The sequence below is a fragment of the Pinus tabuliformis genome, chromosome 2_2 (assembly GCF_031772625.1).
Source record: "Pinus tabuliformis cultivar Carrire ecotype Pingquan chromosome 2_2, CPIR1, whole genome shotgun sequence".
Classification (NCBI taxonomy): domain Eukaryota; kingdom Viridiplantae; phylum Streptophyta; class Pinopsida; order Pinales; family Pinaceae; genus Pinus; species Pinus tabuliformis.
The window spans coordinates 929,485,221-929,512,530 of record NC_142300.1 but is presented as its reverse complement, the minus strand read 5'-3'; positions in this window follow the sequence as shown (position 1 = coordinate 929,512,530).

Genomic DNA, 27,310 nt, shown 5'->3' with positions numbered 1-27,310 from the left:
TAGCGTGGCTGAGCAGAGGCCAGACGGCGGCTAAAGGAAGCGAGGCGGCAACAGGGAAGATAGGGTTCATCGTTCAGTTCCTCCACCGGCCGATCTAATCAAACCTTTATTGCTGAAGCTTAGTGAGTCTACTATTAGCTGCACTAAGATCTGATTAATTCATCACTGGTCTGAGCCTTTCACAAGTTAGCTTGATCAACAGGGTTGTTCGTCCATCGGCTTCCTCTTGTCCTGCTGGACCTTCAGCTTCCTCTTGTTCTGCTAGACCTTCGGTTTCCTCCTGTCCTGCTGGACCTTGTCTCATCTCACCATTGATTTCTTTTTGGGATCGGAAGGGGATCGACTGAATCTACTTTCTCCATCCCTGGCGGAATCAATCGTGGGCCTGAATAATGGGTTGGATGCTTCGGTTTCAAGGCCCTCGATAGCGTCCTCTATTCCATCCTCTCCGCATCTTTCTTGATTTCTTTCTTTCTATCGACCGTTTCGGGTACACGCAATCTTTAGTATAAATCACGAGTTCATCCATCCCCACATCTTATTACGTAGACAAGGATCTTAACCCATGGTGTCCCTTCCGCCCTTCTCCTTGCCCTTTGCCCAAACCCTGCCAGGGGGTAGGGGGGTACGGAGATAGACCACCCGGAGCTGTCGAGTCAAGGACTAGTCCCTCTGGAACCTCTCCATTCATTCTTATGATACCAATTACCCCCGCAGGGGGGGCATGGAAGAAAAGCCAATCCCAGATCCAAGCAACCGGAGAAGGGACAATTGAGCCATTTCACCCCGATATTGGCATTGGAACGGAGTCTTAATACAGAGGGATTAACCCGAACAAGGGCTTTGAGTGCATGCAGTTTGATATGACGTTTCTAAGAGTTCAGTGCGTGTGTTCAACAGGCAGTAGCTGCCCAGTTCCGGTACCAATTCATCGAGTAACAAACGAGTCAAGTAGACCCAGCCCCAGGGGAATATGGTGCATCCGAGCGGGGAAGAACTAAATAAGTCGTATCCAGAAAGAAAGCATTAGCAGTTTACCAGGAAGGACTTACGTTGATGCGCCAAGGCATGGAACCAACCGGAGGGGAACGGGTGCAGCTGTGCTCCATGGATTCTTCCCACCTCTTATTGCTGGACGTACCGCTGCCTCTGTTTCTTCCAGTTTTTTCTCAACCTCTAAACTTTCCTTGTTCTCTGTTTTATATGCCTGATACGCCTGACATTTGGCTTCCTCCTTGCTTGCTTGAGCTTCGGCTTCCTCAACGCTCTCTCGACCTTTTGGCTTCCCTCCTCTGGTCACTTTAGCATCCTCTGCGCTCGCTCGTCCATCTACGCTTGCTTGATTCTTCGGCTTCTCAGTCCATGGCTTACTCTGTCTATTCGAGTGTTCCAATACTTGTTGGGCCATGAATACGGCCACTTTTTAAACACTTATTTCATCCATTTTTACTCTTTTTTATAATGTCATTTATTATAATTTATTATATAAATCCATTTTATAATGATTTATGCTCTTATGGATGAATATTATTTATTCTCATTTATTTCTAATAAATTGATGATTATGCATGATTTTATCAATGATAGTTTTAATAAATAGGTTGTAACATTATTCACCATTTTTAGCCTCCAATACAATTTCCAGATTGAAGATTTGATCATTAAATATTCCAACTCAGAAATTCGCTGGAATAAGAAATGACAGTTTTGCGGTTGAGATTCTGGGCAAATGAAGAAAAATCTAGAAAATCTGGAACATGGGTTTTGTCCAAAACGGACCAAATTAACTTTATTGTAAAACGGTTTGCCCAAATTCGGCTTGTATTGAGAGAAACTCAGGGTTCGTTAAGCACGATTTTCTCAGATTTACTATGTGGCCGTTTTCCAAATCTCAGCTGCAAAGCCAAAATTCGCCTTTCTCTTGTTGAAAGATAGATGGAAATATATTTTCTTGTTGATCAATTGGTTAAAAACAATCCAATGTTGTAAAACAAATCATGTTGTAATTATCTCTTTTGTAACTGCTCTCTAATCTCTCTCTATTTAAATGAAAACAAAGATCAGAGATGGGGATGGAAAAATGATGGAGAATTGAGGATTCAGAATTGGAAATTCAAGAATGATGATGGGATAGGATAGAATAAGAGGAAAAGGAGATTGTTGCACTACCATTGTAATTCTCAAAGCTTCAGCTGTTGTAATAATTTCACAGTTTGATGATGAATAAATAAAAGGGTTGTTGTTCATTCTTCTCATCTGAAGTAGCCCAGCAGCATCCGTTGGCGGCTAAGGGCCCAGCCACTGGTGGATTACGCTGCTGTTGTGTATTATATCTTTCCAATTGCTGCCGTGTGATGGTTTGATTTAATTCCTATTTCTTTGAATCGTATTGCCTTACAGTTTCATGTTTTTGCAGCGAGCTGTTATAATATTTTATGAAATTGTTTTATTGCACAAGTTGAGATTGAATCGCGTGGTTGTTCTTTTCCATCATAACAAAGATTATTATTCTTTTCAACGTATATTGTTATGTTGTTCATTTCAAATCTAAAGCTTCGTTGTTCATTTCAGACTTTGATATTCATTATAGACTATTGGTTATTCAATTCCTTTAATTACATTTTACTGTCCATTTACTTTGTTGTTCATTTCTGTTGGTTAATTGTGCAAGATTTTGCTTTTAAAGAGTTTTCCTAATTTAATTTCAATAGCGGCTTTAGTTCAATTTCCATTTCCTTTTAATTGTTTTAAAGCAGGGCTGTCAACTGTAGAGAACATTGGTTACTGCTTCCTCATTCTCAGATTGATTGTCTTGTTCCAGTTTGATTTCAATTGCATCAATCTCTAGAGGAATGAGCTATTGCTATTGTATCCTCTATTGATGTTTGTTGAGTGAATAGTTGGATTTCAAAGCATTTGACTTTATGTTGTTGTAGTTAAATTTATTTTTCAAGCATTCATTTACTTTTGGATTTTAAGCACTATACTGCAAAACATTACTCTTGAGTAAATAGCCGCCTCAGACTGAGTACACTCTTGAAATAAAAAGTCGTTCCTGGGTTGACAATTAATGTGAAGATAATTAGGAGTTAAAAAGACACCTTTTTATCGCTCGACATTTTCGCGCCGTTGCCGGGGAGAGTGTAGCCATTTCTAAAAAGTAGTGTGCATCTGACGAGTGCCTGTTAGGAAAAGAATTGGGTATTAAAAACGAAAAGTAAGAACCTGCGTATAGGAGCATGTAAAAGCCCTGCTCTCCCGCCCACTTTCCAGCAGGACTGTTAAAGAACCTAGAGTAGAAATAGATATTTGAATTTTTGTGTGAATGATTAGGAAAAAAAATAGAAATTTTGAAAAATGAATCACATGATTTCACTCAAGTGGTGATATAAGCACCATCCATTTCACTAACTAATTGACAGGAACATTGGAAGAAGGAGCTTCGAAGAAACACATGAAGAACATCTTCTGTTATGGTAAGAAACTGCCCAACATTTCTACTTTTGAATTTCCTGCTCAACTAATTCCACGCCCTCACCGCAATAAACCAGTACAACATGCTTACAATGTTGAACTACAAAATTTACCTACCATTCCCACCCATTGTATCTCACATGCGCCATTAGAAAAAATTTACAATGAGATTCAGAATGTTTCAAATTCAAAAATTGTAGAAGTTATGGAAGAAAATGAGGTTTCTTTTAGTTTGCATCAACAAGCCATTTTAAAAGCTCAAGAACTTCATGATATGATGGATATGGGAAATCAACAAAGTAAAGGATATATTGAAGATTGGTTTCACTCCATCATTTGGTTGCAACATCACTCCATACTTCAACAATTTTTTATACTATTTTTTTCAAGGGAAGTTGGCTTCTCATACCCTAATTTTTATCAACATGCATTTTTCAAATTTGGGTATGTGCATACATGAGGCCTTATTTCTAAAATGGTTCCACTGGAAATACTCTTATACATAAACATATTCGATTCTCAAAGAAGAGTAGGATAGTGGAGAAAATAAAATAAATAAATAAATAAAACAAACACATTTTTTATTTTTGTAAAATTAGTTGTTTTTTTTGTTGCAACACGCTATCGAAATCAACATCGGTGATAAATGTTTCAATTCATTTGTGTATGTAGATGATTTATAATAGAAATAATAGTTCTACAAACACTCATTTTCATTTTTATCACCAATTTGAAAAAATGCTTGAATATCATTTTTTTGGCTTGCGGGCTTGATGAAATTTCTGGAAAAACAGTCGGGACAGTCATGTTTTGAGGGACCAGATGGCTATATTTTTAAAACCTGTTTCTATCCTAAGTATCCCTTGATGTCTATTTTCCAATCCAATTTGAATCATTCAATTTGGATTTGAAACAAAAAATTTAGAACCAAAACATTGACCAGATGTCTAGCAGGAAGCTCAGGAACAGAGTTGGGACAGTTGGTTTTTGGAGGCCTAAATGAATGAATTTTTAAAACATATTTCTACGGTAGATTCCCCTATGAATCTAGTTTACAATGCAATTGGAATCACTCATTTTTGATATCGTATGAGAAAGTTATGACCAAAATACTGACTGTCTATCGTAAATCATCACTCTTAAAACTTTGTCTTTCCGGCTGTTCCTTACAGTATTTTACCTATCAATTCTTCTTGTTTTCAAAACATGTTCCTATTGGAAATAAATAAATGAATCTAGTTTCATTTCCAATTTGAATCATTCGAATACGACATCAAACGAAAAATTTATGCTTGAAATATCAACTATTGGTATAAGCTGGGTAATCGAAAATGACTCTGTTATGCAGGTTGTTCTAACTAAAATTAACATATCATATCATTGAATTTTTAAAACTTGTTTTTACTGAAATAAACATTTGAATTATCTCTCATATGGCTTTGTAATCACTCAATTTGAACGAAAAACAAAGAAGTTGTGATTAAAACACTGCTGGTTAGTATGGTTGACCACTGCTCTCCCGCAGGTGACAAATAAATTTTACTTTGTTATTTTCTTCATGGATTTGTTCTACAGAGTAACTACTTGTTACTTTTTTCATAATATTGGATTAGGGGAGCCCGCGCACCTCTCTTTCTCCATGATTTAATGTTTTATTGCAGGTAGATACTCATTTTTTGCAAGTCCTAGGAGAAAAAGAAGGTCAATTTATAGACAAGTGATTCTTGAAAGAAATTTTAATGAAACAAGGGAATTTCATCCAACTCATTACTCAACGGATTCATAATAGAAGAAATGAAGAATTGATTTCCATTTGAAAATTCATGTCATTTTTTTGCTGCCAAAACATTTTTCGAACAGATCAAATTTTTTTTACATAACATCATAACTGTTGTAACTTAATTTATTTATTTACATACTATTTTTAAATAAAATGTTGTTTCTTTTCTTATCTCTCTTATATTTTGTGTTTAGGTGTTCCTTCATTCAAACTGTAACTCATCCTTAGCATCAATACAGTGAACAACTAATTCATTCTTTGCGTGTTTGCATTTTATGCTTGTGCATTTTGCTGTTCCTTTTCTGAAGGGACAACATTTGTGTGCAATTTTGTTGTTTCTGTTGTTCATTTTCCAAAGGGACAACATTTTCGTTTTGCTATTCCTTTTTCAAAAAAATAGCACCTTTTGTGTCAGTTGTTCCTTTTCCACAGTTCATTTTGTTTTTCATTTTCGAAATAGAACAACACTTCTGCACTTTCATGTTTTTCTGTTCCTTTTCGAATGGAACAGCACTTCTGCACTTTCACATTTTGTTGTTCCTTTTCGAATGGAACAGCACTTCTGCACTTTCACGTTTTGTTGTTCCTTTTCGAAATGGAACAGCACTTATGCATTTTCACGTTTTGTTGTTCCTTTTCGAATGGAACAACACTTCTGAACTTTCATGTTTTGCTGTAGCTTTTCGAATGGAACAACACTTCTGCACTTTCACGTTTTGTTGTTCCTTTTCTAAATGGAACAGCGCTTCTGCACTTTCACGTTTTGTTGTTCATTTTCGAATGAAACAACACTTCTGCACTTTCATGTTTTGTTGTTCCTTTTCGAAATGGAACAGCACTTCTGCACTTTCACATTTTTGTTGTTCCTTTCCGAATGAACAACACTTTTAAATTTTTGTTGTTCCTTTTCAAAGGAACAGCATTTTCACATTTTTTTTGTTCCTTACACTTTTTCACATGCATTTTTTTGTTGTTCCCTATAAGGAACAACACTTTTTCGTGTGTATTTTTGCTTTTTTGTGTGAATTTCCTTCGTTGTTCCTTATAAGGAACAACACTTTTCGAGTGTTTTTGTTGTTCCTTCAAAAAAAGCAACACTTTGAGAATATTTTCGAAAGAAATCCTTTCTTCCTTTTGTGGGATTATTCCTAGTTCATCTCAACCACATTTTACTGATTCTCTTTCATGGCATGAAGTACACTACTTTTATGAGGACAATAATTATGGATTCTTTTGAAGCGAGTTAATATCATTCACGTTATGATCTTTAACAGGACAACTCCTTGATGATAGATTATTTTCAAAATGGACGCAATTATTTATATACTACTTTACTGCATTGTTTTCTGTAGTACATGATATTGATTGATCATCTTAATACCATGTTGGTTCCACATTTCTTGGTTATAATCTTCTTTGTCTATAATAAATGAGATCATGGGTATAATTTTTCTATTGACATGTTCAACTTCTTCCACCATCCCTACTCTTAAGGAGTACTGAGCCTCCCTCTTTTTATCATAAAAATGTGTAATAACAAAAAAAAATTGTTCGCAGATGGAGGATAGGGGGTCTCATTACAAGCCAACCTACCATGTTCATAAGGCTGTAACAAAGTGACATTCCCATTATGGCCACCACACCAGGGTTATGATCCATTGGATAGCCCAATTATCCTTGGAACAGGAGGTCTCATCACGAGCCGACCTGATCACTTTTGCTACATCCCAGTGAATGGCAGTGTGGTTATCTAGTTACCACACCAGCACACTGATCTCCTCTGTAGAACAACAATGTAACTCTCCATTTATAAATTGAGGATCCTGGCTCATATGGGTTAAAAAGCAACCCTGTTGAGGCTATGAACGCCTGCTGGTAGCAGAGGCTCTACTTATGGTATTGAAGTTATATCTTATCGTCAATTATCACTATAATACCCTTTTCTTATTTTTTTCTTTTTATTAGAGAAATTATTTCCTTAATTTTTTCCATGTTTTGAACCTTTACGCATGAGAAATTGTTTTCAGATCAATCACATCATTTTCAGCTAGAATACCGTCAGTAAAGCATCTTTTTGGCATATTGTTGTTCTTTTTCTTTTTTGCATCACTTATCATCAATCCAAAGCGTCCTATCTCTTATTCATAACTATCTTTACACACTCTGCTCTCATTATAACCATAACTCTCGCCGTCCTATCATTGATATGTGTACTCTGCTTCATTTACTGTTGTATTGTTCATTCTCTTGCCTTGCCGTCAGCATAACACCTCTCATATGCGTTATGGTCATGGAATTCCTTTTCCAATTGGAGGGGGAATGTATGCATTATGGGATTGCATACGAGATGATTACTGCACTCTGCCATAACTTGTTGATTTGATAAAACACCTGAATGAAATTTTTGCATGCATCTTAATCTGTTGTTATTCAAAACTAACACTATGGATTCAAGAACATTGTATGCAAAATAGTGATTTGTTTACAGGAAAACAACAAGTATGGGCAGAACTCTATTCGCAGCATGACCACACTATTTCAACTAACAGAAGAGGCTCGAGCAACTCGCAACGTGAACAATTGTTCAGACATTATGTGCTTGCCTGGATTCCACCTTTTGCATCACTTTTCAACATCAACCGTGCCTACATCAGCTTTAACAACTGTCAGTGCATATATGTCATTCCACATTTTTCTTTTGGAGGTAAAACTTGAGGTAAATTAGCATAATTTTATGATTTATTACGAATTTGGGAGAATTTCATGAACATCCATTTTGAGCATCATTTATCATCTTTCATTTTTCAGTAGCATATCATCTTTCAGTTTGAGGGAGTGTTACTTTCCTTCATTTCTTTCTTATGACCATGTCATTAATATTCTTTATCATCCATTGCTATTCTTATTCATTCTCAACACCTCCCTTATTCCATGTTGTTTTACACCAAGCATAGCATTCAACAGATGGTAGCAACCCAGATAATTTCAAGTTAAATTGGTTCATAAAATTTCGGAAATCATGCACTCTCACCCACAACCATTTTGTTTATATCTCATGATCCTTGCATCAAAACGATCTGATTCTTGGATCATAGAGGCATTCATATAGTACAAATTTACTTGCAACATTTCAACAAAAGCAGGTTTGTAGTTTTTGGGAAAATGGTTAATGAAGGTTGTTGTCACTTATATCATATTTTGCTGCAACTTCATTGTTATGCTTTCATCAAAATCGCTAATTTTGAATATTCATTAATTAAGGAAGAATTCATTTGTTCTATCCATTTCATGAGTTGAGATGACAATTTTTTTATTGTTTGGTTAACACATGGGTTTTGTCTTTGGGTTGCATGAGGACATGCAATATATTCAGTTTTTTTGTTGCATGAGGACATGCAATATATTTGGTGTGGGGGTGTGTTGGGCCGTGAATACGACCACTTTTTAAACACTTATTTCATCCATTTTTATTCTTCTTTATAATGTCATTTATTATAATGTATTATATAAATCCATTTTATAATGATTTATGCTCTTATGGATAAATATTATTTATTCTCCTTTATTTCTAATAAATTGATGATTATGCTTGATTTTATTAATGATAGTTTTAATAAATTGGTTGTAACATTATTCACCATTTTTAGCCTCCAATACAATTTCCAGATTGAAGATTTGATCATTAAATATTCCAACTCAGAAATTCGTTGGAATAAGAAATGACAGTTTTGCAGTTGAGATTCTGGGAAAATGAAGAAGAATCTGGAAAATCCGGAACATGGGTTTTGTCCAAAACGGACCAAATTAATTTTTTCAAAGAAAGGTTTGCCCAAATTCGGCTTGTATTGAGAGAAAAGCAGGGTTCTTTAAGCACGATTTTCTCATATTTACTATGTGGTCGTTTTCCAAATCTCAGCTGCAAAGCCAAAATTCGCCTTGCTCTTTTTGAAAGATAGATGGAAATATATTTTCTTGTTGATCAATTGGTTAGAAACAATCCAATTTTGTAATAGAAATCATGTTGTAATTATCTTTGTTGTAACTACTCTCTGATTTCTCTCTATTTAAATGAAAACAGAAATCAGAGATGGGGATGGAAAAATGATGGAGAATTGAGGATTCAGAATTGAAAATTCAAGAATGATGATGGGATAGGATAGAATAAGAGGAAAAGGAGATTGTTGCACTACCATTGTAATTCTCAACGCTTCAGCTGTTGTAATAATTTCACAGTTTGATGATGAATAAATAAAAGGGTTGCTGTTCATTCTTCTCATCTAAAGTAGCCCAACAGCATCCCCTAGCGGATAAGGGCCCAACCACTGGTGGATTACGCTGATGCTGTGTATAATATCTTTCCAATTGCTGTCATGTGATGGTTTGATTTAATTCCTATTTCTTTGAATCGTATTACCTTATAGTTTCATGTTTTTGCAGTGATCTGTTATAATATTTTATGAAATTGCTTTATTGCACAAGTTGAGATTGAATCGTGTGGCTGTTCTTTTCCATCATAACAGAGATTATTATTCTTTTCAACATATATTGTTATGTTGTTCATTTCAAATCTAAAGCTTCGTTGTTCATTTCAAACTTTGGTATTCATTATAGACTATTGGTTATTCAATTCCTTTAATTACATTTTACTGTCCATTTACTTTGCTATTAATTTCTGTTGGTTAATTGTGCAAGATTTTGCTTTTAAAGAGTTTTCCTAATTTACTTTCAGTAGCAGCTTTAGTTCAATTTCCATTTCCTTTTAATTGTTTTAAAGCAGGGCTGTCAACTGTAGAGAACATTAGTTACTGCTTCCTCTTTCTCAAATTGATTGTCTTGTTCCAGTTTGATTTCAATTGCATCAATCTCTAGATGAATGAGTTATTTCCACTGTATCCTCTATTGATGTTTGTTGAGTGAAGAGTTGGATTTCAGAGCATTTGAATTTATGTTGTTGTAGTTAGATTTCTTTTTCAAGCATTCATTTACTTTTGGATTTTAAGCACTCTACTGCAAAACATTACTCTTGAGTAAATAGCCGCCTCAGAGTGAGTACACTCTTGAAATAAAAAGTCATCCCTAGGTTGACAATTAATGTGAAGATAATTAGGAGTTAAAAAGACACCTTTTTATCACTCAACAATACTCACAGTACACGTAAATTCAGAAGAGAGGTCGAATTACAAAGAAATGTTGCATATTAAAAAATATCAAAGAGGCCCTTTTTTCTTTAATATTTATACAATAGACTCAATCATTATTTACAGAGGATTTCATTGGAGAGGTTGTACCAACAGAGAGGTCCCACATGCCACGTCACTATCCAATCGCAATCGCAACTTTCTGGAGGTCTTTTATAAGTCGTGCCTATATGACGCAGGACATCCTTTTCTTAATTCCTCGCCTATGCACGTTTCTCGAGGCATACCTTATCGCATATCGTTGTCACAATGGTTCAGGCCCACTAAACTATTAGAAGCGTTAATTTATGCTTTTGGCCTTAAAAACTCGGGCAACATTACTTATCGAAATACACAGGAATATACAGAAAAACCCGACCGAACGCTTAAGGCCGGATCTTAAAAAGAATACACCTGCATCTATTAAACTTTCAGGTCCATTCATTCAAGACTTTTCCATTGTACTCCTCCAATCTTTGATCGCACTTCATTGGCCTTTGCGTCATTGTCCCATCGCACATAACATAGCCGATTCCCAACTGCCGACGGAGCGGATGTGATATGGTACTAAATAGTTATTAATAAGTCTGTCGGGTGCATACCCTTATCACAATCCCCGGATTGACATTCCTTTGTACATTGTGATTACTGCAGATGCGACATTTGATTAAGCCATGCTATAATGGTGTAGTCAGGTTTGCAATTATATCACAATCAGCGGATTTCAATGTGGAAAAACTTTAACAAGGCTTGCGATATTGCGATAGATGTGATATTATAATAGGGCATGTTATAACGTTGCAGCGGGTCTGCATACATATCGTAATCGCCATTTTAATGTGGCAAGGCTTTATAGAGGCTTTCGATATGGTGGATGCGATGTAACTTTAAAGTGTATTACAATGGAATCCTCATGCTCATGTATTGTATCGCATCTATATAATATATATGTACTCCTCTGTTCTTAACTTCGGTTAATGCAGACTTAACCCATAACCCTTTATCCCCTTTAATTCTATTATAACCCTTATATAATGGGAATATAAACAAACACACGAGAACTTTCATTTTCCGCTTTTCCATAGCCTTGGCATATTTTCGATGCTTACCTTTATCAGGCTCATTCTCCACCATAGATTAACTCGCGCTAGATCCAACGTCTATCAGAGATTTCGGGTGGACAAATAGCATGGAGAATACCTATCGGATAAAGTGGTTTTCTCTCTCCACCCTCATGCTACGTGTCACTCGGTTAATGGAATCAGGCGCTCTCTTCTAAATACCACTTACTGCCTAGCGTCCCCCGAAAACCACAGCCACTGTTACAAATCTGCCTTTTGGAATATAAACACGTGCATTCACTTTGACTTTAACCCGATATTATATACTTTAACCCGCTATATGTGGTTATATACGTTAACCCGATATATACTCCTCCACTTTTTTTCTGGTCTAATATGACTCTGCGATGGCTTCCGATGCACTGCTCCAATAGCTTTTCTTTGATATTCCTCGAATATCGCATGATATGGCTCCTCTATTAATTGCTTTTCCGCTGGCTTCTCCTCTTGATGCGTGTTCTTCTTTGTTCCTTCTAATGAACAATATGGCTCCTCTGATGGCTTTGCTCCTTGGCTTCTTGCTCCTGTTTCTTCATGGATTTGCTCTGTTTCTCCTTAGCTTCTTGCTCCTGTTTCTTCATGGATCTGCTCTGCTTGCCTTCACATCATTGTTTATTGTCCAGAATATTTCCATATTGACATCAATGACAACTTAGATCAACAATCTCCCCCCTTGTTATTGATGTCAATATTCTTCTTCTCTCCCCCTTTGACATCAAGGGAAAAGGAATGCTTAGGGACTGCTTCTGTTCTTTATGAATAGTGGATCTTCATGAATATGTTACTCCCCCTATAATAGTGCTCTTCTTTTTACTCAAGATAGAAGGATTGATGCTTTATCATCAATTAGCACATTATCCCCTCTTCATGTCTCAGAACTACTTTATCATGGCTTCAACAATGCTTAAGGATGCTCCACTTCAATGCTTTCAAACAGATTGCAAATAGACACACACCAAATGATCAAGTCCAAGTTTTTATGTTTCAATCCATATTCTGTTGTCTCCACAGTGAGAATTAAGAGGCCTTCCTAGTCTGAATCAAGAGAAAATGCCACTGAAATTGTCTCTCTTGCTATTTCTCTTTAGATCAGAGTTCCTTTGTATTTATGTGCTTCTCCTTAAGTTACTAAGCTATATTTGACTGCACAACATTCTCCTTTCTATAGTCTTTTGATGAGCCATCTTTTCCTTGTGTTCTTGAAAAAAGGATCTCTGCATGTTATCTCCAAAAGCATATTTTGATATCCAATCTCTGACTGTCTTTTAAATTCTTTTTATTGATTGGCATCTTTTTGCAATGCTTCAGTTTTGTTAGATACTGCCAACTGCTCTTGTTTCATGCTTCATTCCCAGATGTACCCTTTCATAAGGATCCTTTCACGAATAGCTTCTGCAATAATGATCAAGAATCACAGGCTCCCCCTAACTGTATGCATCATCTCTTTTGGCAGAGTCTTCCCATCAAATGCTTAGATTGTCAAAAATCAGGACAATAACATGTGCTGTTGGCTGGACAGTTCAAGGGACTTTCAGATTATATTTTCTTCCTTCTCCATACTAGTGTAACTTTCTTCTTTTGCATGGTTCTAGCTTCTGTAAGAGCCCAAGTTAAGTTACAATCACGTGCCATATTACCAATGTTATGACACTTGAAGCATTCTACATTGTTCATGAATAAGAATTCATTATTTCTTCCTGCAAAATTGTTCCTTGGAGATTGTTGGGGACCATAATATCTATCTTTATGATATGGTTGGGGACCATAACATCTATCTTTATGATATGCTTTACAATATTTTGCCATGTGACCAAAGTTTGTAAAAGAATAACAATAACCAAGAAATAAACTTTGGTACCTGGGAGATGGAGATTTCCTTGATGTACTTCTGAATTCTTTCTATATTGAGATCCTTTGATGATAACCATTGCTTCTAGCATCCTTAAAATTATCTACCTTTCTTCTTGGAGCATGATTTCTTCCATTGTTGCCTTGATTTTTCTCCTTGCCTTTGCTGGAACTGGGAGCATCACCATTTCTTTCTGGCTTCTTCACATCCTTTTTGTTTGAAGCATTATCATTCTTGTTTGAGGGTTCACCTGCATACCTGAGACCTAATTTATCAAATGGACATCTTTGATGGCTGAGCATGTCATCCAAGGCTTGAGAGCTCTTCAAGGTTTTGTTCATCCCTTCAACCTTTTTCTTGAGGAAGACAATCTCTTCTTCCAATCTTTCACACTCATTATTCTTCTTAGCAAGTTGTTTCTCAGTTTCTTCCTTGATATGAGCAGCTTCATTTGCTTCTATTTTAAGGGAGATGATCTCTGACTTCATTTTGAAGATTTCTTCATTTTCCTTTGCTAGACTGCTCTCCATTTCTTCCTTGATCCTTGTAGCTTTACATGTTTCAGCCATGAGAAGTTTGATGTTAGATTTTAATTTGAAAATTTCTTCATCATTTGCTTTTAGTTGACATATCATGGTGTTTCTCTCCTTTTCTGCTTCATCAACCTGTTCCTCTATGACTACCAATGCTTCCATTTTCTTCTCAGCTCCTTGTGCTAACTTTCTTGCTTCTTGTAGTTGAGATTTGAGAGAGGAGACCTCTACCTTGTACTGACCAATCTCTTCTTCAAGATTGTTCAAGCTCTTGTGCCTTTGTTCGAGTTGACTTGACAAGGTGTCTTCCAGTTTCTTTGATTTATCCAATTGACTTGTCATGGATATGACTTCTTCATGCTGCTTTATTTTTCTTTGATGAAGTTCCTTGTTTGGTCTTGGTCACCAGCTAGTGCTTTCTTCTTAAGTTCCTCATTTTCCTTTTTCAAATTGATAATCTCTTCCATGGCACCCATAAGTTTAGCGAGGAGATCTTCTACAAAATCTTTTTCATTCTCTTCATCTTCTAGGTCTTCTTTAGCGTTGATGTCATCATTCTCACTTTCAGCTTCTATGACGGGTTCTGGATTTTCTTCTTGAGTTCCATCATCTTCTTGACTGATGGTCATGGTCAATGCTCCTTTTGAGTGAAGGTCATGGAGTTTGTCCCATATACCCTTTACTGACGAACATTTTCCTAAATTATTCTTTATAGAATCAGGTAGCCCAATCAAGATTGCCTTCATTTCTTTTTCATTGTAATCCTTGGATTCTCCATCCATCATGCTATCAACAATCACTAATTTCCAGATTTCAATGCCATGAGTCTTTAAGAAATTCCTCATTATTGCTTCCCATATGTTAAAGTTTCCATTGAACCATGGAGCCTTCTCAAACTGATTGTCTTCTATTTTAGTGGAAGAGGGAGACACATCCTTAGGAGGATTGGAGACTTTCTTCCTTGACTTCACCATTTGTGTTCTCAAGATCAACCTTCAAGCTGTTAAGCTTTGAATGAAGGTACTGGATCTGATACCAATTGTTGGAAACACTGAGAGGGGGGGTGAATCAGTGTTTCTTTTCAAATTTTATTTTTACCAGTTAAAACATTTATATTTAGAACACAAGATGAACAACAAGAATAAATGATTTTATTAATATAATCTTTGCAATAAAATAAATACAATATATATATGATTCCAATCTGTTGCCAAGAACCAACTTGGACTTTTGTGAGGCTCCAACCTCTAGAGCACCAACTTTGTTTTGTCAAAGCACCAACCTTGGACTTAGGAGCACCGACTCCCAAGACACCAATCCTTCCAGTTCTGAGGCACCAAACTCAAGGGCTCTAACCCTCTACTGCAAACTATCTGGATCTGTTTTGTCAAGGCACAAACCTTGGATATAGGAGAACCAACTCCAAGGACACCAATCCTTCAAACTTCTGAGGCACCAACCCCAAGGGCTCCAACCCTCTTGTCAAGGCATGTTTGATAATAATGTTCTACTCTCAGAACTCTTCTTTACTGAGTTCTTTCCATTTACAGCTTCACTGTAGTCTCCATGCTACATCATCAATGGAAATCAGTGTTCATATAAAGAAGTTTATACAACTCTTCATAATGTCCACACAGAGTTTGCAATAGCCATCATGATCTCTAATAATGTCTTCACACAACTTTAGTGAGTCTACTATTAGCTGCACTAAGCTCTGATTAATTCATCGTTGGTCTGAGCCTTTCACAGGTTAGCCCAATCAACAGGTTTGCTCGTCCGTTGGCTTCCTCCTGTCCTGCTGGACCTTCGACATCCTCCTGTCCTACTAAACATACCGCTGCATCTGTTTCTTCCAGTTTTTTCTCAACCTCTAAAATTTCCTTGTTCTCTATTTTATATGCCTGATACGCCTGACCTTTGGCTTCCTCCTTGCTCGCTTGAGCTTTGGCTTGCTCAACGCTCGCTCGACCTTTTGGCTTCCCTCCTCTGGTCACTTTAGCTTCCTTTGCGCTTGCTCGTCCATCTACGCTTACTTGATTCTTTGGCTTCCCGGTCCATGGCTTCCTCTGTCTATTCAAGTGTTCCAATACTCACAGAACACGTAAATTCAGAAGAGAGGATGAATTACAAAGAAATGTTGCATATTAAAAAATATCAGAGAGGCCCTTTTTTCTTTAATATTTATACAATAGACTCAATCATTATTTACAGAGGATTTCATTGGAGAGGTTGTAGCAACAGAGAGGTCCCACATGCCACGTCACTATCCAATCGCAATCGCAATTTTCTGGAGGTCTTTTATAAGTCATGCCTATATGACGCAAGACATCCTTTTCTTAATTCCTCACCTATGCATGTTTCTCGAGGCATACCTTATCGCATATCGCTATCACAATGGTTCAAGCCCACTAAACTATCGGAAGCGTTAATTTATGCTTTTGGCCTTAAAAACCCATGGCAATATTACTTATTGGAATACACAGGAATACACGGAAAAAACCCCACCAAATGCTTAAGGCAGGATCTTAAAAAGAACACGCCTACATCTACTAAACTTTCGAGTCCGTTCATTCAAGCCTTTTTCCGTTGTACTCCTCTAATCTCTGATCGCGCTTCATCAGCATTCGCATCATTGACCCATCACACATAACATAGCCGATTCCCAACTACCGACAGAGCAGATGCGATATGGTATTAAATATTTATTAATAAGTCTGCCAGGTCCCTACCCTTATCGCAATCCTCGGATTGACATTCCTTTGTACATTGCGATTACCGCGAATGCGACATTTGATTAAGCCATGCTATAATGGTGTAGTCGGGTCCACAATTATATCGCAATCAGTGGATTTCAATGTGGCAAAACTTTAACAAGGCTTGCGATATTGCAACAAACACGATATTACAATAAGGCATGTTATAACATTGCAGCGGGTCTGCATACGTATCGCAATCGGCATTTTAATGCGGCAAGGCTTTAAAGAGGCTGGCGATATGGCGGATGCAATGTAACTTTAAAGTGTATTACAATGGAATCCTCGGGCCCGTGTACTGTATCGCATCTATATAATATATATATACTCCTCCGTTCTTAACTTTGGTTAATGTGGACTTAACCCATAACCCTTTATCCCCTTTAATTCTAATATAACCCTCGTATAATGGGAATATACATAGACACACGGGAACTTGCATTTTCTGCTTTTCCATAGCCTTGGCGCCTTTTCGATGCTTACCTTTATCAAGCTCATTCTCCACCGTAGATTAACTCGTGCTAGATCCAACTGCTATCAGATATTTCGGGTGGACAAATAGCACGGAGAATACCCGCACAATAAAGACATTTTCTCTCTCCACCCTCATGCTACGTGTCGCTTGATTAATGGAATCGGGCACTCTCCTCTAAATACCACTTACTGCCTAGCATCCGCCCAAAAACCACTGCCACATTCTCCACCGTAGATTAACTCGTGCTAGATCCAACTGCTATCAGATATTTCGGGTGGACAAATAGCACGGAGAATACCCGCACAATAAAGACATTTTCTCTCTCCACCCTCATGCTACGTGTCGCTTGATTAATGGAATCGGGCACTCTCCTCTAAATACAACTTACTGCCTAGCATCCGCCCAAAAACCACTGCCACTATTACAAATCCGCCTTTTGGAATATAACCACGTGCATTCACTTTGACTTTAACCCGATATTATAAACTTTAACCCGATATATGTGGTTATATAGTTTAACCTGATATATACTCCTCCGCTCTTTTCTAGTTTGATATGACTATGTGATGGCTTCCGATGCACTGCTCCAATAGCTCTTCTCTGATATTCCTCCGATATTGCATGATATGGCTCCTATGTTGATTGCTCTTCTGCTGGCTTCTCCTCCTAATGCGTGTTCCTATTTGTTCCCTCTAATGAACAATATGGCTCATCTGATGGCTTTTCTCCTTGGCTTCTTGCTCCTATTTCTTCATGTATCTGCTCTGCTTCTCCTTGGCTTCTTGCACCTATTTTTTCATGGATCTGATCTGCTTCTCCTTGGCTTCTTGCTCCCGTTTCTTCATGGATCTGCTCTACTTGGCTTCACATCATTGTTAACTGTCCAGAATATTGCCATTTTGACATCAATGACAACTTAGATCAACACTTACTGGCATCGACACTTCTTTCCCAATCACTGTCAATGTGACCAACCAGTGTAAAATCACTTACTGTGGCATACAAAATACCATACTCCTTTGTCCCATTGAAATACCTTAGATTTCTTTTGGCTACTTGCTAATGTGTTTCCTTGGGTGTCTCCATGAACCTGAACACCAAAATCACTGCATACATTATGCCTGACCTACTGGCGGTCAAATACACCAAGCTGCCTATCATACTTTTGTATAATGTCAGATTGAAATTGCTACTGCAATCTTCTTTACTCAACTTCAACCCCATGACAATTGGAATTGGCGTGGGATCGTTGTTCTGCATATTAAACCTCTTCAAAATGTATGCTACATACTTTGCTTGGGAAATAAAAATACCATTTTCTGTTTGCTTCACTTCTATGCCCAAAAAATACCTTAACAACCCCAAGTCAGTGATTTCAAATTCAATTTTCGTGACTTCTTTGAAATCAGCGATGAGGAAATCATCATTGTTTGTAAAAATCAAATCATCTACATATTAAACAACAATAAGAATCTTACCATCACTCTCTTTGATGTAGAGAGTAGGCTCACCATCACATTTGTCGAAACCATTATCAAACAAGTAAGCATATATTTTTTTGTACAATGCACATGATGCTTACTTCAACCCATAAAGAGCTTTCCTTAACCTATACACTTTGTCGGACTTCTCCTCATAACTAGGTGGTTAGGCAACATACACTTCCTCTTTCCGCACTCCATTCAAGAAAACTGATTTTACATCCATTTGATACACTTTCCATTTATGTTGTGCAACAATCACCACAACTATATGCACTATCTCCATCCTCGTGACTAACGCAAACATCTTCGCATAATCTCTTCCATGTTGCTACTTGTATCCTTTCACAACTAGCCTTGCTTTATGCCTTTCAATCTTATCGTCGACATTTCTCTTGGTCTTATAGACCCACTTCACTCCAATAACTTATTTTCCTTTTAGAAGTTTCACTAACTCCCATGCATCATTATTTTCTATTGCTTCTATTTCTTCCTCCATTGTCGCAACCCATTTTTCTTATTTAATTACATCCTAAAAATGGATTAGGTCATCTATATGACAAAATAATGTAAATAAGAAATTTAGACTAGCTCTACTATCAACTTCATCTTGCTCATATATCTCATTTAAATTTTTGAATTTTGGTCTTCTTGTGTTTGTTGAAGATGGGCTTGACATGTCACTTGGTGTTGCGCTTTGTGGCATGCTTGGATAAGGACTTTCTTGACTACATGACATTGTCCCATTATTTGTTGACAGTGTTACCATCTGCATACTTTGTTGCAGTTGAATAGGAATAGAGGGAGTCACTGTTGAGGAATTGCTTGCTACTGTCAATTCCTCTTTGTCCTCATGTGTTACACATGCTTTGACATTGATTGTCTTCTCTAAACTTCCATCCCATTCTTCTTCTTCTATGAACTACACCTCTGTTGATTGACCTTCTTTGTTGATGGATTGTAGAGCTGGTATGTCTTGGATTCATCACTATATCCCACAAATATGCATTTGTCCCCCTTGTTGTCTAATTTATTCCTCAACTCATCCTGGACATGTGCATATGCCACACATCCAAAAACTCTCATGTGAGTAACACTATGCTTTCTTCCACTCCATGCCTCTTCAGGAACCACATTCTTGACACTTTTGGTTGGACATATATTCATGATATATGTTGCACAAGCGATAGCTTCAGCCGAATAATCATTTGACAAATTATTTCCCTTCAACATACTCCTTGTCATTTCTATAATGGTCATATTTTTCCTTTCTGCGACACCATTTTGCTTAAGTGTATACCTTGTTGTAAATTGCTTGTGAATTCCATGCTCCCTACAAAACGAAGGAAGGCATTTGAGATGTATTCGCCACCTCTGTCAATCCTAAAGACTTTAATGTAGTGTCCACTTTGCTTCTCGACAAGAGTCTTGTATTGGTGAAAGTGCTCAAACACTTCACTTTTCTGTTTTAGGAGATAGACCCATGTCTTCCTTGTGTAGTCATCTATGAATATCAATAAATAATGGTTGCCACGAATTGATGGTGTCTGCATTTATCCACATAAATCTGAATGGACAATCTCCAAAGGTGCCTTTGCCCCTATTGACTTTTCTGCTGGAAATGTCTCTCTATGTTGTTTTCTCAAGATACATCCTTCACATATGCTGTCCGGTTTTTCTGAGTGGAAATCCCTTCACCATGCCTTTCGTGTGCAACAAATTCAAACCTCCAAAGTTGAGATGACCAAATCTCAAGTGCCATAACTAAATTTCATCTTTGACCTCTGCTTGAAAGTTTACTTGTGTGGCAACTACAACTTTTCTTCCATCCTCTTGTGAGTTCATTGATAGTTGTTCTTGTGCACCTTCTTCCTTCAAATCTGATCTATCTTTAAGGGAAACATTCTATTGCTTGTCATGTGAAATTTTGCAATCACCAAAATTGTGCAGCTTGGAAGCTTATCCAAAATTGTGCACTCATAATTTTTGAAAAATACATTATAGCCCTTTTGCATGAGTTGTCCAATGCTTATGTGCTTATGCCTCAAACCAAAGACAAAGTAAACATCTGAGATGTATTTCTTCTCCCCCTTCTTTGTTAGGATATTAACTCTTTCTTTGCCCATGACAGAGACTTTTCTATCAGTCTCTAATGTCACTTCATATTTCACACCCTCTTCTAGATTCGAAAACATTTCTATGTTTCCTGACATGTGGTTGTTGCACCCTGAATCTAGATACCATACATCACTTTGTTTTTCTTACGTTACATTACAAGCTAAAAAGCATGCTATCATGGTTCTGATTTTCCTTCGTGAAATTTACACTTGGTTAGTTACTAATGTCATATTGCTTCTTTCTACATTCATTTGCATAATGACCATACTTCTTATAGTAACGAAATTGAAATTGAGATTTATCGTACCTCTAACCTTGTGTTTGATTTTGCCTTGGGCCTTGACTTGGAGTTTGATTTCTTCCCCTTCCACTTGAGCTTAAAGGGATGCTTCTTCCACCTCTGTGTGGGCTTCTTCCTCTTCCTCTAGGATATGATCTTCCTCTGCCTTTACCTTGACCAAATGAAACTTGTGTCTTGAAGACATGCTCCAATGAAGAGCTTGTTTCTCTATACAATCTATGTTCATGAGAAATCAATGATGCATGAAGCTCATCCACTCAGAACTGTGAGAGACCCTTTGTCTCTTCTATGGCCACAACAATGACATCAAACCTTGCTGGGAGACTTCTCAAAACTTTCTCAACTATTCTCCTTTCCTCAAGTGTCTCACCATGAGCCCTGATTTGAGTAACCAACCCAATTACATGTGTAAAAAATGAGTCTACGTTCTGAGACTCTTTTCATATAGTGTCTCAAAATCTCTCCTGAGCATGTGTAGTTTTGTTGTCTTGACTTTTGCAATTCCTTGGTAGGCTAGAGGGTGTCACATGTTCGCTTGGACTTCATTGCTGCTCCAATTCTTGGGAAAATACTTTTATAAACTGCTTGAAAAATGTAAAAGAGGATTATTGCATCCTTCTCCCTATTGTCCCTCAACAAATCCCTTCCTGCTTCAAACAAGACATTGTATGCTACTGCATCTGCTGGTTCTTGAAAACCATTCTCCACCAAATCCCAAATGTCTTTAGAAGAAAACAATGCCTTCATTATAATATCCCAATACTCATAAATTTCCCCATTAAATTGAGGTATCTGAGGATTAGTCAAGCTTGTGCTTGATGTTTTCATTTCTAAGTGTAAAAAAAAACTTTCTACTTATTTTTACACTAAATTTAACATATTAACTGTGGTTTTTACTCCCCACCAAAATTTTCGCCCCTCTCAACTTGCAAATGACACTTACATTCATATTTATCAAAACATCTAATTTCGCCCCTCTCAACTTGCAAATGACACTTACATTCATATTTATCAAAACATCTAATTTTGACTAGGTTGCCGAGTAACACGCGGTGAAACATATTAACTGTGGTTTTTACTAGCCCACCAAAATTTTCGCCCCTCTCAACCTTGCCAATGACACTTACATTCATATTTATCAAAACATCCAATTTTGACTCATTTATTCATGGCATATCAAAATATTAATACACAGTCGCGGAGTGAATGTTTACAGGTGTTGTGGAGTGAATGTTTACAGGTGTTGTGGAGTGTAGATAACAGTAGCGGAGTGAATGTTTGCCATACTTATTTACCAAAATTCATCAAGTGCTTTAAACTCTATAATGTGGGGCGGATTTACCAAAATTCAATTCATTAAGTGCTTTAACTCTATAATGTGTTGCTGAATGGTGAGCGTTGTATTTCGTATTTCTGCTCCGAAATACGGTGCTTCCACCTTCAAACAAAATCGCAAATCGCAACCTGCAAGTTATTGAGGCATGTCAAACGATTGATTTCTTTCTTATATTCTGGGATATTCTCTGCAATCTACGCATTCATTGCCATGTAATAATTTGGCTGGTATTATACTTCACATAGTAGCTTGTTGAGATCGATTTCCAAGCATTCTTAACAATTTTATGCCTACAGCTGAACCTGCAAAAGCACAACTGATATTACAAGCTCTATTCTCATCATGCGTAGTTGACTTAACTCGGGAAAACAGAATGCACGAAAAACCTTCCCGAAACAAAATAAAGGAAGGAAACTACGGGAATTCCAGCAACCAGTTATATCAGTTAACATCAACGCATACAAAGTAAATTGCATGTGACATCATCTCTTACAAGGAACATACAAAGTAAACTGCATGTGACGTCGCCGCTTACAAGAAACTTTGACAGCCAGTGATATGGAGCTGAGAACCTGAAACTAGTAACAGGTTCATATCACAATAATCACGGGGCAGCATTTTGGCAAAGCGATAATAGAACACGGTACGACGTGTACACTGTAGACAGGAAAAGAGCTTGCAATATCCATGGGTTAGAGAAAAACATGGAAACTAAACCCTAACGCGATATCAGGAATTCAACGATCGATGGCATTGTATGAGCAGGCCAGAATACAATACACACCGTATGATGATGTTGACGTCCCAGTCGATTGATTGATTAACATGCCTCTGCCGAAAACACCCACACTATATTATAGGCGCGAAACTTCGTCATATGCACAGTCCCAGACACTGGCCAATCGTAAATTGAAAAATAAGCAATAAGCGATCAAAATCTGCGATGAAACCACATTGTGGGTCACAGTATCGCCAATGCCCTCTATTTACATGATTTTTGAAAGCCAAAAGAGGTTCGAGATTCGGAAATGAATAACCTTAAATCTAGATAGAAACATGAGTAACTTTAACCCTAGACGGAAACATTATGGATGATTTGATAGTTTTGTTGGGTATTTTTAATGGGGAAAATACCAAAAACCAAACATTCAAACACACACAGAGACAATGCTCTGTTTTACTTTACTCCAGGATCCTTTTGTGCACAGAAGACTTAAAAAAATTCACTGAGAGACAGAGTATTTCACCACCATAAAACATTCTATTCATTAAAACCTGATACAAAGATTTACCACTGTAAAATCCTTTTTATATTCACTGGTGTGAAAAACAACTTACTGCTGTAATAAAAAGATTTACATAGGTTTACTGCTGTGAAAAACAAAATTACACAGGCTTACAAAATTCACTGCAACATTTTCTTTATGCACTTCTGTGCAAAAAAAAACCACACATGGTTTTTCGTTACTCCAAAAATTACATCACCTGGTTCTTGTCTTTTTACACACTGCTGTGTGTTTTTCCTTTTACCGCCCCATCATTCTTTTTCACTGCTGTGAAGAATAATTTCTTTTCCTCCCGTGTGCAACACTTACAAAAAAAAAGTCAACACTCAAAACATAAAAGACTTATTACATACGTTTTTTTTACATTCAATACATGTCGTATGTAAATATAAAAAAATATTAAAACGTGCCCATATCCCATACGAAACTTAATTAATGAGCATATGCGCCCATACCTCCATAAAAAAAGATTTACGTGCAATATATGAAAACTTCAATATACTACCTACCACTATGACATTTCATTAATTAAACGTATGGTCAACAAAACTTTGATTTACTCCACGCTATGAATTTAATGTTTGTCGTATGCAGGTTTGGAGCAGCTTCGGGCAATCAACGGTTGAAGAAGGTGGAGCACATCCGACGGTGGAGGGCAATATCGGAAGACCAACAAGTGCTGAACATTAACCCCCGAGAAAATGACGTTGCGTTACGTCAGGGCTGAACCACGTGTTGGCTCCACATTTTCTCGGGCCCTTGTGTACGAAAACCATTCTCTGCAGGTAGGCGGTCCGAGAAATCTTTAAACCGGGTTTGTGGTTTTTGCTGGCGGTTTTGGGGAGCGTACGGCTACATTGAAATTAGATTTCAACACTCCCCTTTAATTTCAACAGCTGGGCATTCGGTCATACCTAGACACTTCCTTAAAAATTCAAAGCTTCTCTGATCCAGCGGCTTTGTCAAGATGTCCGCAACCTGTTCTTGAGTCCTGCAATGTTCCAAGACAATTTCTCCATTGTTCACCAATTCTCTGATGTAGTGAAACCTTGTATCAATGTGTTTCGTTCTCTTATGAAACACTGAATTCTTTGACAAAGCAATAGCTGAGCTATTGTCACAAAAAATCACTGTCGCTTTTGCCTGCTCTTGGCCTAAGCTTCTCAACATTCTTCTCATCCACACTGCTTGACATGCTGCTGCTGTAGCTGCCACATATTCAGCCTCTGCTGTAGACAATGCTACAATGGACTGCTTCTTAGAAGCCCATGAAATGGCTCCTGAACCCATATGAAAAACATAACCGGAAGTGCTCTTCCGATCATCTACACTTCCAGCCCAATCGCTATCTGTGTATCCAACCAAATCTGAATGTTCTGAGGCATGATATAAAATTCCAAACATTTTGGTACCTTTGACATACCTCAAAATTCTCTTTGCTGCCTGCCAATGTGCCTCCTTCGGCCTCTCCATGAACCTGGAAATTAAACTAACAGCATACATTAAATCAGGCCTAGTCGCTGTTAAATACATAAGGCTGCCCACAATACTTTTATACAAGCTAGGATCAAAATCCTTGCTGCTGTCCTCTCTGCTGAGTTTTAATCCCATTACTGTGGGAGTGATGGCTGCCTTGCATTCTTGCATGTTAAATCTGTCCAAAACTTGATTTACATATCTTGCTTGAGATATAAAAATTCCTTTTTCATTTTGATCTACTTCTATGCCTAAGAAGTATCTCAAGAAACCCATGTCAGTCATTTCAAATTCATCCTTCATGACTGATTTAAAATTTTTAATGAGCTGATCATCATTACCTGTGAAAATCACATCATCAACATACAAAACAACAATTAAAATCTTACCATCCTTTTCCTTGATGTAGACTGTGGGTTCTCCTTCACACTTGTCAAATTCATTATCCAATAGATATGAATCTATCCTGCTGTACCATGCTCTTGGCGCTTGCTTCAGCCCATAAAGAGCTTTCTTCAATTTGCACACTTTGTGCTCTTCACCTTTCTTCTCATATCCAAGAGGCTGTTCCACATAGACCTCTTCCATTAACACTCCATTTAGGAATGCTGACTTCACGTCCATTTGGTAGACTTTCCATTTGTTTTGAGCTGCTATGGACAGCACTGCTCTCACAGTTTCCATTCTTGCAACCGGGGCGAAAGTCTCCTCATAATCTCTCCCATACTGCTGCTTGTAGCCTTTGACAACCAGCCTTGCCTTGTGCCTTTCAATCTTGCCTTCAGCATTGCTCTTGGTCTTGTAGACCCATTTCACACCAATGACTTCTTTGCCTTTTGGTAACTCAACCAAATCCCATGTTTTGTTTCTCTCTATGGCATTCATCTCCTCATCCATAGCTTCTATCCATTTCTTATCTTTAATAGCTTCTTCAAAATGAATAGGATCATCAACATGACAATACAAGGAAAATAAGGAATTCATTCCTTCTTCATAAATTTCACTTAGATTTCTAAACTTCTTACCTCGTTCACTTGGTGTGCAAGTGCTTGAAGATGCACTTGAATTTCCTCCTTGTGGTGTGCTTGGAGAAGCACTCTCATTGATCCTCAATGGTGTACCTTGCTGTCCTTGTGTTGGCGCTGTTGTTTGGGGATTCATTTCAGCCACCTCCTCTTCATCTTCATCATGAGACAAACAGTTCTTGACATTGACTGTTTTCTCTATGCTTCCATCCCAAGCTTCCTCTTCTATGAATTGAACATCCCTGCTGACAAAGAACTTCTTGGTAGATGGAATGTACAGCCTGTAGGCTTTGGATTCATCACTGTATCCAATGAAGATGCATTTCTCCCCTTTGCTGTCCAACTTCCTCCTTAGCTGATCTGGAATGTGTGCATAGGCCACACATCCAAAAACTCTCATGTGGGTGACTCCTTGCTTTCTCCCACTCCATGCCTCTTCTGGCACTTTGTTCATGACTGCTTTTGTAGGACACCTGTTCAATATATAAACTGCACAATGTACAGCTTCAGCCCAATACTCATTTGGCAAATGCTTTGCCTTCAACATGCTCCTTGCCATCTCCATGATGGTTCTGTTCTTCCTTTCAGCAACTCCATTTTGCTGTGGAGTGTACCTTGCTGTAAACTGTTTATGTATTCCATTTTCTCTACAAAATCTTAGGAATTCCTTGGAGATATATTCACCTCCTCTATCAGTTCTCAAAACTTTAATGTGCAGCCCGCTTTGGTTTTCAACAAATGCTTTGAAGTTTTGGAATTTCTCAAAGACTTCACTTTTGTTTTTAAGGAAATATATCCAAGTCTTTCTTGTACAGTCATCAATGAATGTCAAGAAATATAGGCTGCCAGCTAATGATGGAGCTTGCATTGGTCCACACAAATCTGAGTGGATGATCTCTAAGGGTGTATTTGCCCTTATGCTCTTCCCTGATGGAAAACTTTCTCTATGTTGTTTTCCCAAAATGCAGCCTTCACATAGGCTGTCCGGTTTCTCTATCAATGGTAATCCTCTTACCATTCCTTTTCTGCTCAATAAGTTTAGACCTCCAAAATTTAGATGCCCAAATCTCAAGTGCCATAACCAGTTCTCATCCTTTGGCACGCTTTGGAAGGCCTCTTCGGTGA